Here is a 12,104-nt window from a genome sequence, read left to right as displayed (position 1 = left end):
GCTTGGGGCCATGGATATTTGGCTTTGCCGTTGATGCTGATGCATGACTCGACGGTGCCCATGATTTTGTTCGCTTTAGATTATCGTAATTGATCCACTCTTTATCACCAATAACAATACGATGCAAAGAACATGTCCGACTTTGCCAGTGATGGCAAAAAATATCTAAGTTTTTGGATCATTACAATTCTCTTCAAGAAACTGGAAATGATTTCTTGTCTCACTACTAACAATTCTGTATATTCTTCTTGTGTTCGGATCATTATCGAGTAATGCCTTCAAATACTTGTATTCAATTTTTTGTCTGTCGAGAACGTTCTTTATTTTCGGTGTCGAAATCACAACTTTTAAGACTTGACGTAGCCAGTATTTACATATTGAAATCGATGAACCATTGTTGTTATAAGCTTCACGAAGTTTTCAATGACCTTCAGCCGCTTTTTCTTCAAATTGAAGTAAGAAGTAAAACTTCCCCGCTAATGCAATTTACTCGTTACAAAATCAAAGAACGCAGAATTTTTTTTGTTCACACTTCGACGAAATGACACATACTCAAAAATGGAACTTGTCAATGAAGCTTCAACATGAAGATGATTATAAATGTACCCGATACGTTCTCTGTGTATGTGTTGTAAATCCTTTAAAATTGATTTATACTCATTATTAAATTTTACTTTAATTATTTTATTGCTGTTCCCAATACGTCTGGCTTGTCATCAGGAAATGACGTTTCTGGAATGTCAATTTATTTGTCGTTTCGATTTAAATTTTCTTTTGATGTTTTGTATTCCGCAAGTAGCTTTCATCGGTATTGATTCATTGATGCAACTTTCTAAACTTCGCCTTTAATTGCACTTTTGTATGAGAGATGGTGGTCGGATGCACAATCAGGAGATGCGAGATCTCTCCTACACCGTAGAGAGTCGAAGTAAAAAAAATACATCATAAACCAACATCGCTGTATCAATACCATCTCTAGGATTTCACCATGTCAGCTGGTCCTCTAGAGGATGCTGGAATTCAGTGTTAACCACCGCAAAGTTACTTAACAAGGTAAATGACAATAAACATAAACCATTAGAGATGCTATAGACAGATGTAAATTTTTTTAATTTTTTTTGTGCTTCCCAAGTTCATATTATGTAAAGGGCGAATAAACGAGTTTGGATCAGTAACAAATTAATATTTCATTATTTTAGTTGCAATTATTGCATACATTTTGAAAGTTTCTCTATATATAACCGTTACTCTGTAGGATATTGCTTGGTAAATAGTTATTTCAAATGTATATCTTTATGGCCCTGTAAAGATAATAAATTTAAAATGTAGAAATAAGAATTTATAAATCTGCCTAGCATACTACCAACCTCAATGTTTATACATTTTTATCTTTTAGCGAACAGGAAGTAAATATTTTAAGCTGAGCTAGGTTTGATAACTATCTAGATATCTTTGATTAATAATCTAGATAACGGAGGGCGCTTTTTATACTGGTATTACCTCAGCGTGAATTAAAATAAAATTAGAGACTAAATCAGCTCATATGGAAGATAACCTTCAATAAATTCCTAAAGTAGCTACTATATATGTTATTCATCAGCCGACCTGTATGCACAATGAGCATTTCATTTGGCAAAAGTTGTATAAAAACAATGGAATCTATAATGAAAATCAAGATAGATTTTAACTATAATACCGTGTTCTCTATATGTTTTGAATTTCGCTTATTTTCGCGTTGTTGTATTGCATTGGCAACATTGGTGCCTTTTTGTGTGTGCCTTTGCCTTTGCATTTTCAGCGACTTGACTTGACATTCAGTAAGATTACAACAAAGTGCTTCATATTTATTACCAATGTATTTTTGGTTATCTGTTCTATTTAAAAAGTTAACAAGTTTATTCTCTTTATTAAGAAAAATCAAGGCACAACTACAAGTCATCAACTATACGATTATCAACAAACGACACAGAACTCATTATCATCCTAAAGAACAGACAGAATTATTGATATTGGAATGTGTCGAATCTAAATGCCAATGCCAAGCCTCAGAATCTTCAAGTAAAGTCATTTCACATTTATGATGAGGGTTGACTTGATATCTGAGAAACATCAGGAATAATTCTATTAAATATTAAAGGAGTTGCTTCAGTAATATTAAGGTAGTAATATCACTTTATTAGTCAGCAATAGTAATATCACCTAGTTTAGCTTGGATAAAAATCTCCTAAAAACTATAGATAACCAAGAAAGCACTTAAAAAATATTGATGTGTGTATGCATGCAATTATATGTAACATGTAAATATAGGAATGGAAAACCAACACCGAACATTTGTAAATATTCTTGTTTTAATTTATCCCGATTTAATTTACAAAACTCGGTCATTGTGTGTAATTAAGTATGTACCTCTGTTAGACTGGATTCTGTTAAGCTCATATAAAATATAATTATCTTTTTTGCTCTTGTTCATAGACTCTGTACCTTTGAAATTTAATTCCGTGCTAATTGTATTTGGGTTAATACTAAAAATACTGCATGAACGGCATATGGTACGTCTTTCGTCTACAGTTTCAAGATGTTTGCAACGTCGGATTTGCTCAAATTATTCCAGAAGAAATTAATAACTGATGGGAATTGGTCCTTAGAAATTAGACATTAGAAATGCCGTGACAGGCTATAACGGATGACCGTTTTGGATAATGATAATGGAAGGTCACGAGAGATGTTTTTTTTCTACTCTATAATTGGAATTAAGTACGTTGGATAACAAGACAAAACTAATCCATTACCTTAATCAAAGTTTTTCGATTCGAAAATAGTAAATATGAACTAAAACTTAGGATATTATAGGGATTGTTCGAAGAAAACGTGTGTCGATATCGAATTGAAGTGAACAGGGGCTAAGGCACATGCAACGTTATAGGAAAAGTTACGCGCAATATAACAAGAGCAAGTGTTGATTCTTGACAGAAGATGTATTAGAAATTAAAACAAAAAAGCTTTTTTTCCTAATACTTATTGTATTAGCGAAAAAAAAACGTAATATACGTATAATACGTGTAATATGTATTAAATTATTTGGCAAATAAAACTTTGGCATGATCCAAGTACATGGGTGGTCCGATAAGTAGTTAGCCTACAGAAGACAACAACCGTCTGAAAAATACTCGAGTTGTGTAAAGTGGGCCTCCCTGTCGACGATGACCTTCTCATTCGACTCAATTTTTTGCCCAGCGAGTGACTTTTAAATTCGGAAACAAAAAGAAGTCACACGGGGCCATATCTGGAGAATACGGTGTATGGGGCAGCAGTTTAGCCCAAATCGATCAATTTGAGTGCGGAGATGTGAGCTGATGAGTTGTTATTGTGGAAGAGCACATTATTTTCTACAAATGACATCGAATCGACCCAATAATTCGGCATAGTTCAGCCTTGTAACCGTTTTTTCTCCAGGTAATCGATGCAGATCATACATTGTGAATCCCAGAAAACGGTGGCCATCACGCTTCTTATCACGACCGATAGGACAATCTTCGCCTTCTTCGGAGTACGTTCGCTGGGTAAAGCCCACTGTTTCGATTGTTCCTTGGTCTCTGGTGTATGCTAATGTGTCCATGTTTCGTCTTCGCATTACGCCAACCACCGATTGATTTCGTCAACTTCCTCGGATTGCGCTTAAATGGCGTCAAAAACTCTGGCTCTGGCTTCGCTTTTTGTTTCGAGTGAACAAACGCGGCAAATATCTCGCAGACAGTTTTTCATACTATAGAGATTATAATAAAAGGTTAATTATTTGTCATTAAACCGTAGACCAACCGAATTTGAAGGTATCAAAACTTGGGTAAAAATGAAGCAATTCAGAAGATCATCTAACAGGTGCTACTCACAAATAATTTAAGTATAGTTTATCCAAAGTAGCAGAGAACTTACATTATGAAAATGTAAGTATATATTGCTTATCGTACTTTGTAAATTCGTTTTAATACCAGACAATATTTTTCTTCTCATTTTATTCCAGTTAAAAAAAAGATACAATGCTGTCTGATATGTTCGAACATGTAACCGAATCAGCCTGCAAAAGTCCTTCGGTTGTCAAATGTCTTAAAAAATTCTTCAAAACATTAATGATAATAAGAGGTATAAACCAGCAAACGTTGTTTTGGTGCTTTGCTTTGGTTGAAAATGCCGAGGCCAAATAAATAGTCAGTCAGAAGCACTACATCTATTATACTGTACAGAAACTTAACTATGTAATACTTTTGTTCTTTGTTGAATTATATGGTTAAAAAACGTTGCAGGTTTGATGATAAAAGAATATGGACAAGAAATTTCATTACCAAAATAAGATAAGGCAAAATAAGGCAAAGATACGAAATAAAAAATTGTTCTTTTTTTCTAAATTATATACTGGCAATGAATACTGGACGTATACATAAAAATTATCCTATTAGATTCAATAGGTTTTAATGGACATAAGTATATGTATTTATAGGATATAAATGAAGTTGACAGACATACTTATTGCAGTCCTGAAGAAATATAGAAACAGGTATTATTGGTAAGGGTACAATTCAAAATCTCTATTGTAGAAGTCCGCTATGATATAAAACCAATAACTTCATAGTTAGTCCATCCAAAATAGTAGTGAACGTATGTTATCACGACGTCGAATTTATTGCCAATTGCTGTTTGTAAGATAATTTTAAGATCAGAACGTATTTTTTCTTCTCATATTACTCTTATTATAAAATTCTGTGTAGGTGTACCTGGTCTTCAACATTCTTTAAAACATTTTTTGAAAAAATTTAAAATCGCCGCTTAATATTTTTGATTACTCTGGTTGAAAATGCCGAGGCCAAATAAATAGTCAGTCAGAAGCAGACTATAACTGTAATTAATAACTTCGAACAGAAAGGAGGCAATGGCGGTCCATTTTTACTATTACAATGCGCCAGAGAGGTAATTATTGATATTATTAAATATTAAGCTGCCGCGGTTTTTATTGAAAATATTTTTGTGTTGTAGCTGCACTGAATATTACAATGGGCACTATAATCTTTTAAACTAAATAAGACCAATATAATTTTAGATTTACCGAAAAGAAAATATTTATATACTTTAATGTAGCTTTAAATAGCTCTATTCACGATTAAGGCTCATTTATTTAATTGTGTTTTATGTAATATATTTTTTAGAAACAGGCCTGAGAAAACATACACAATAGATCTGATGCCAGAACGTCTTCCTCCATATAGCAGTGATATGGAGGATATATACAATCAAATCGAAATGAGATATGGTAAATAATTACTAACTGTAGATATGCAGGTCGAGAAAGATATACAAGTAGAACTGTTTGGATATGTGGAAAGGATTGTCTACAATAACACCTTTCGATTTGGATGAACTGATTGACAAATGGTGGAATTGTGAACTAATGTTTGATTGGAAATTAATAGGTTAGTTTTTGAGACTGGCTCAGAATGCTACAGTGAGTGAATGAAACTTTGTGGATGTGGGATTATGATTCAATGCTGACAATACCAAGAAGAGGGTGTGTGAGTGGAAACAACAAAAGGTGAGTATATAATTAATATGGGGTAACTGTAGAAAATCATATTCTGGAGTGTAAAAGATTTATGTGAATGGATATGTGTGTAATTGTTCAGAATATTTATGAGCATTTGGTTAAAATGTACGAGGAGAGAATGAATACTAACTGTTTTGCAGAATTGGTAAATGCATTAGGAAAAATGCAGTTAAATCTAATTTTATCATGAAAAATGCACACAGTTAGTAACAGAATACACCTAAGGAGAAATACAATGATATCAGATGTGATATATTTGATGTACAATTATTAATTAGTTTAATGTAAATATAATAAAATAGCTCTAACCTAACAAACTATTGTGGCTGTTTTAATTTTTACGGTGGCTTTTTCTTAGTGGCGGTTTTTAACTACAATTTGTTTAGGTCGTTCAATAATATTTGCATGAGATAAACTATAATGTTAATATATTTTATAATATTTTTGTTTCATTATTTTATTTATATTAGAACGTTGTTATATGTCGGAGCTAAAATAACCTAAAATGAATAAGACGTAACGTTAAACGCGGCAACATTGCACTGTTTTGACGTCATACATAGATATAATGTGAGTTCACTGTTTCTATGGATAGACTACATAAATGTTAGCTGTTTAAATGACTATAGAACACATATCCATATGGTCGTGCCTTCAGGAGGGATGTGTTTTATAGCGCGGCTAGTGTGTTTACATTATAAAGGTTTTGTTTACATTAGATTAGAATCGAACCAGCATTTTTTCCATAAAAATAAAAGAGTATTAAAGTATATTAAAAGTTTTTGTTTTTAAACTCTACGTATTTCATAATTTATATTGTTCAATATATAATAAGACAAAATATTTAAAAGCATATTACGTCCAATAGAAATGGAAACGGAACAAATGCAATAAATTTACCACGAAGACTATCGACAAATACTGATAGCCTATTTGGAAAGTTCTGAATTTAATATGTTTCTGGGATATGCCTTTTAATATTACTTCCATATTGGCAAAATTGATTTACGAGCTTTTCTCAGTTCTTTATCATTAAAACAGTTCTAGATTTGATTAAAATATAATATATGATCAAAAAAAGGGCACCATTTCGGCAGTTTATTCATTTCTTTCATTATATTAAGGAAAATGTTTTTTCAAATATTTTGATTTCGAACGTTTCAAAAAATAAAATTTGTTAAAACAGTGTCTGTTATATTTGTGGGGATATAACGTTTCCCTCACAGAAATACAATTCGATGCCTCTTGTAAAGACTGCCTGCAATCATCATTTGGTAGCAAGGCGAAAGACAATCATAAGTCAGGGGTCCCAAATCCAGCGAAGGGTTGAAAGATCAAAAACTAATAAAAACTAATGAAAGTTTGCTGAGATCATTGCTTGCGTCCCCATAAAAAAATAACATTTCCAATAAAGAAAAGGAACCATAAAACATTTAAATATTTTATATGCTACGAGATTAATGGAGAAAACGAAGAATAAGAAAAAATCAACATCATGTGACTCTGATTTCTAAAAGTCTAAACCAATTGGAGTTGAGTGACCTTACTCTGCATTTTGGATTATTAAAGATTTTTTAAGGAGGAACCCCAAAACCACGTAATCTTATAAACCACTAATAAAGTAAATCAACTGGCAGCTGTTCTTTCCAGATCTTATTAGGTAAATACTATTAAAAAGGAACATGTCAAATGTTATTAGTATATGTAATTAATATAAACCATCTTATTTAAAACAAAAAACGTTGTGTATGACAAAAACTATAGATAATAAAGTTTTTTCTTTGTCATATTAATCTCTCTTATACCAAAATTAACAGGAATTGATGTAATCTGTATGCCAGATAAAGCAAAAATGTAATATGGAGTATCTAATTACTGAAACGACCAATTCAAGCTAAGCAATAGGTAGTTTTCCCCTACATAACAATGGAACACTCACCAAAGGACGAGGCACAGAACTTTTTTCAATTCCTGATCGGAGGCTAGGCCGGTTTGTTTTTTTCGTTAACGATATTAACAGTTTCACTGTTGAAAGTGTTGATTTGTTGTGAGCGTTTGACGATAAGCTCAAAATAAGATAGATCTACGAAGTGTGTCCAATATATTGTTGTAAAACATGAAAGAACGTTACACTAAATCACAGTAACACGGCACCAGCTCAGTTATTGGACAAGCCGCAGTAAATCAGAAGATTGAAGCGAATCAAAATATAAGAACCTTGTTTACTCTTAATTTTAGCTTAAGTTTGTCTAATTTAGTTTTAGTTTGGAAATACATATTGATGTATTTATTGCACATTTGTCTGGCTCGTGTATTGATGCAAGTGCAACAGAACAATAGTAATAGATTAATTTGTAAATAAAAATTGCACTAAGCAAATCAGATTTATTGAAAATTAGTAGGAATTGATGGAATCTGTATGCTAGACAAAGCAAAAACCTAATATGGAGTATCTAATTACTGAAACGACCAATTCAAGCCAAGCAGGGGGTAGTTTTTCCTGATATAATAAAATAAAAGTATCGCTCCGACGATTAGAAGCGATTAAAATAAATGGGACACTCACCAGAGGACGAGACACAGAACTTTTTTCGATTCCTGATTGGAGACTGGGTCGGTTTGTCTTTCTCGTTAACGATATTGACAGTTTCGCTGTTGAAAGTGTTGATTTGTTTTCACTGTTTGGTATCGGCAAACAGCAAGTTGCTAATCGAACCGATTGTGGAGCGCAAGTCGGTGTATGTGCGTTATGAAAGCGCGGGTCGACTGCTTGGATAACTTTGAATTTTTTTCTATTTTCAAAAGAATATGCGGGCGCACGCGCGCTTGTCTCGATTCGGTCACAGGATGGTGTTTTCGTAGGGCCGTCTAGAAATTCGACTTCTATCACGCGCGTCTCCAGAGGTTCGCGATATATTCCCATTTTATATTTGGGGTTTTCGAATAACATCGATTCTCTTTGATCTTTTTCTATCGTTAAATGCCTGCGTTGAATTGAAGTATATTGTAGAAATAAAAAGACGTCAATAGTACGTTATGGTCAAAGTATAATAAAAAAGTTCAGATAGTAGGTCAGGACATACTAGGTTGTTCAACAAATCCACGGAAATGGGATTTACTTGTTTTCCTGAAGAGGTACAGGGTGTGGACAAAATAATATGAACACCTGATGTACTAGGTGTACCGGAAAGTCATCATCGGTTTTTCTAACAGATATCGCTAGGGTTAAATATGCAATGTTATGATTTGACACGTATGCCATTTTATTCTACTGACATTAAACTTCAAAGCTATACATGTTATATTTTGCGAAAGTAACACCGTCATAGATTTATTAGATTCATTATTTATTAGAAACGTGCATTTCGAAAATTCAAAAGTGTTGGTCATATCGATGTGCAAGACAAAAGACGTTCTGGTCGTAGTAGAAAATGTTTGAACATGCGAAATTACAAGAGTGGTTCGATGGAGACTCAACCTAAATTCAGAAACAATTGACAGAAGCGTTAAATGTGGCCAAAGAAATGATTAGCGACCTATTACGAGCAATGGAGGAAAATCCAGAAGATAGGAAGATTGGTGCCACATCAATTGAATGACACACAAATGGAAAATCGAAAAATCGTCTAAAAATTATACCTTTGAATGCTGCTGCAAAGGTATAATCGGCTGTCATTTCTGCATCGAATAGTAACGGGTGAAGGATTATTTTATATTTTATGTTATTTTGAAAATCCTAGGCGCAAAAAATCATGGCTATGACCTGGCGAAGCCGGCCAATCAACGCCAAGGCCAAATCCTTTCGGTCCTAAGACAATGTTCTGTGTTTGGTGGGATCTGAGCGGTGTGGTGTATTACGAACTGTTGAAACTTGGCGAAACAGTTAATAGTGATCACTACCGACAACAAAGAATCAATTTAAACCATGTATTGATCGAAAAATGTCCAGAATGGGCCCGAAGACGCAGTAAAGTCGTTTTGCAGCGAGATAACGCGCCGTCTCAAAAAGCAAAACCGGCCAAGGAGGCGTTGAAAGTACTTAGATGGTACATATTATCGCACCCGCTGTACTCTCCAGGCCTTGCCCAGTGCGACTATCAATTTTTCGAATGGATGGGATGTTCGCCAATTTCGAAGAAGTTAGAAAATGGCTCGATGAATGGTTTTGCTCAAAGGGCAAAAGGTTCTATTAGGATGGCATCTATAAATTGTCTGAAATATTATGCATCTTAAGTTAAATGACCAATATTTTGAATAAATACATTTTCCATTTTCTTACAAATTACAGTTTTTTCGAAAAAAAAAACCGGTAATGACTTTCCGGTACACCTGGTATATACAATATTTATTTATTAATAAGGTACTGAGGCGTTTGCTTTTATACCTGCTGTAATTCTTCACGGAATAGATTCGTAGATTGTCTGAATAATCAACGGAATGTTATTCCATTTTTGTACCAAAACATTTGCCAACTGCTTTAATGATGTTGAGATCCGGTAATTGTGCAGATCAGGAAAGAGGTTTGATGATATTCCGACGCTCCTTAAACCAAAACTGAACCTTCTTGTTTATATTTGGACATATATAATGTTAGAATATGGCACTGTTTGGCAACAATATGCTAGTCATAATAAGAACTTTATCATTGAGGATCTCGAGATATTCACTCACAAATTTGAATACTCCATACGTAAACCCGGCCGTTTATAAGAAGTGTACATCGACGATGATTGAACGGATCATACCGTATTCTTCCAATCAACAAGTGTTTGCTTTTTATTATCTTTGCACCACTTCTCTAACAGATTAACGTTGAGTAACATTGTTTTAGTCGAAACTGTATTACTCAATGTTGAGTTCTGCTGTCATTCATGCCGTGGTAGTTTTTTGTTGTCTGGTCACAGTCCTTTTTAATATTCGTCGATCTCCGTCGGTCAACTTTTCTGATCCAAGATAATGGTGGTTGTACCTAAGCATCATCTCTTGATAATTAAATGCTATTTGAAGGACAAAGGTCTCTATTTGTTTAACTTACTGCATCAGTAAAACAAATTCTATTGATTGGTGGGTAAACTTAATATTATTAATAAGATTAGTTGTTCGTAATTCAGTCGCTATGGCGAATACTGAACATGCTTGTCTCATTTCTCATGCCCCAATTTGTTTTACTCGAGATCGTTGTCATTTAAATAAAAACATATATAGTCGTGTATTTTAACTCTGTCAAAACAATAAATGTCAATTGCAGCAAGGTTGCAGAGATATGTGAAGATCTTGCAAAATGTATTCTGATGTAGTTCCACATCAATCAAGATGTTTATTGTTTGCTTTTGGCAATGATATTTTATCACGACAATGCGAGGCCTGACATTCGAGCTGGGTTAGGAAGTGATACCACATCAGCTGTACAACCCTGACCTGGCATCGATTGACTACATTTATATTGAATTCAGCACTGTTTCTTAATTGGTAATTTTTTCACGAACAACTCGAACTTGGTTCAGTTATGTTTTCTTAAAAATACTAAATCTATAAGTGCATGTACTAGAAATACAAAAAAGGGAATAAAAAATATATCATTATTTCTCTTTAACGATATTTTTTAAGAAAAAGAATAGTTCTTTTTAGTCTAGAATGTCCTTATTACTAATTAGAGTTTATCAGGACTAGCTCTACTAGTTAATCATTAAATCTGCCTGCTGACATTTGACCAATTTCTCAGAAGATATTCTGGCTTTATCCAGTTTAGTTGCTGCAATTGTTTTGCTTCGTACTAGTTCACATTCACCTTATGTTGGGATTCGAATATTATTACAAAAGTAAGAGGATTGTCCTGAAGAATGCGGATACTAAGCTTGTTTATAAATATCATCAACTTAATATTACATCATCAGTGTTGAGTACAATTTCCCTAGGCATAAACTTCTATTAAAGTTAAACATACATAGCATAATGTCTGATAAATAAAGTCGTAATTAGATTATATTGTAGAATTCACGACTCATAATCTTGGGCCAGACACTATTAAGAGCATTCCATTGTATTATCCAACGAATGCTTCAATTAGGATCATATGAAAGTCTTAATTACATTATACCATATGCAATTAACTTAATACTAATTCTAAAGTCCAGCTAAATTTTACATGTCACCACAACCATGAGGCAACTCCATATAACTCTTTCTTATTTTAACTGTTAACAAAATTACACAGTACTAATGTCTGTTATATAAAGTTGTAATTAGATTATATTGTAAATTTGACTACTCATCCTCTTTTGAACCAGACACCATTAAGAATATTCCATTATATTGCCCAACAAATGCTTGAAGATGCATAGGATCATATGAAAGCCTGCATTATGCCGCATACAATTAAGTTTATACTAATTCTAAAGTTCAGATAAATTTTACATTTTACACCACTTCAGGTCACTCGAAATATATTTTTCTTATTTTTAACTGCTGCCTAAAGTTACATATATACATGTTATAGGTCTGCTTAAACTTACTA

The 12,104-nt window shown here is 33.3% G+C and overlaps 1 protein-coding gene across 1 annotated transcript in view; it reads right to left on the bottom strand.

The window, feature by feature from the left end:
* Positions 1–8,287, bottom strand: part of LOC143194956 (lutropin-choriogonadotropic hormone receptor) — a 48,055-nt gene extending 39,768 nt beyond the window's left edge. Inside the window, exon 1 of the mRNA XM_076401770.1 lies at positions 8,157–8,287. The gene's annotated coding sequence lies outside the window, so the exon portion shown is untranslated. The remainder of the gene's footprint in view (positions 1–8,156) is intronic.
* Positions 8,288–12,104: the final 3,817 nt, after the last annotated feature.

This window comes from Rhynchophorus ferrugineus, unplaced genomic scaffold, assembly GCF_030347505.1.
Source record: "Rhynchophorus ferrugineus isolate W39M unplaced genomic scaffold, kcgeb_rfMv2 rfM4, whole genome shotgun sequence".
Taxonomy (NCBI): Eukaryota; Metazoa; Arthropoda; class Insecta; order Coleoptera; family Curculionidae; genus Rhynchophorus; species Rhynchophorus ferrugineus.
Note: the sequence above shows the minus strand (reverse complement) of the source record. Positions and strands in the feature narration are given on the sequence as shown.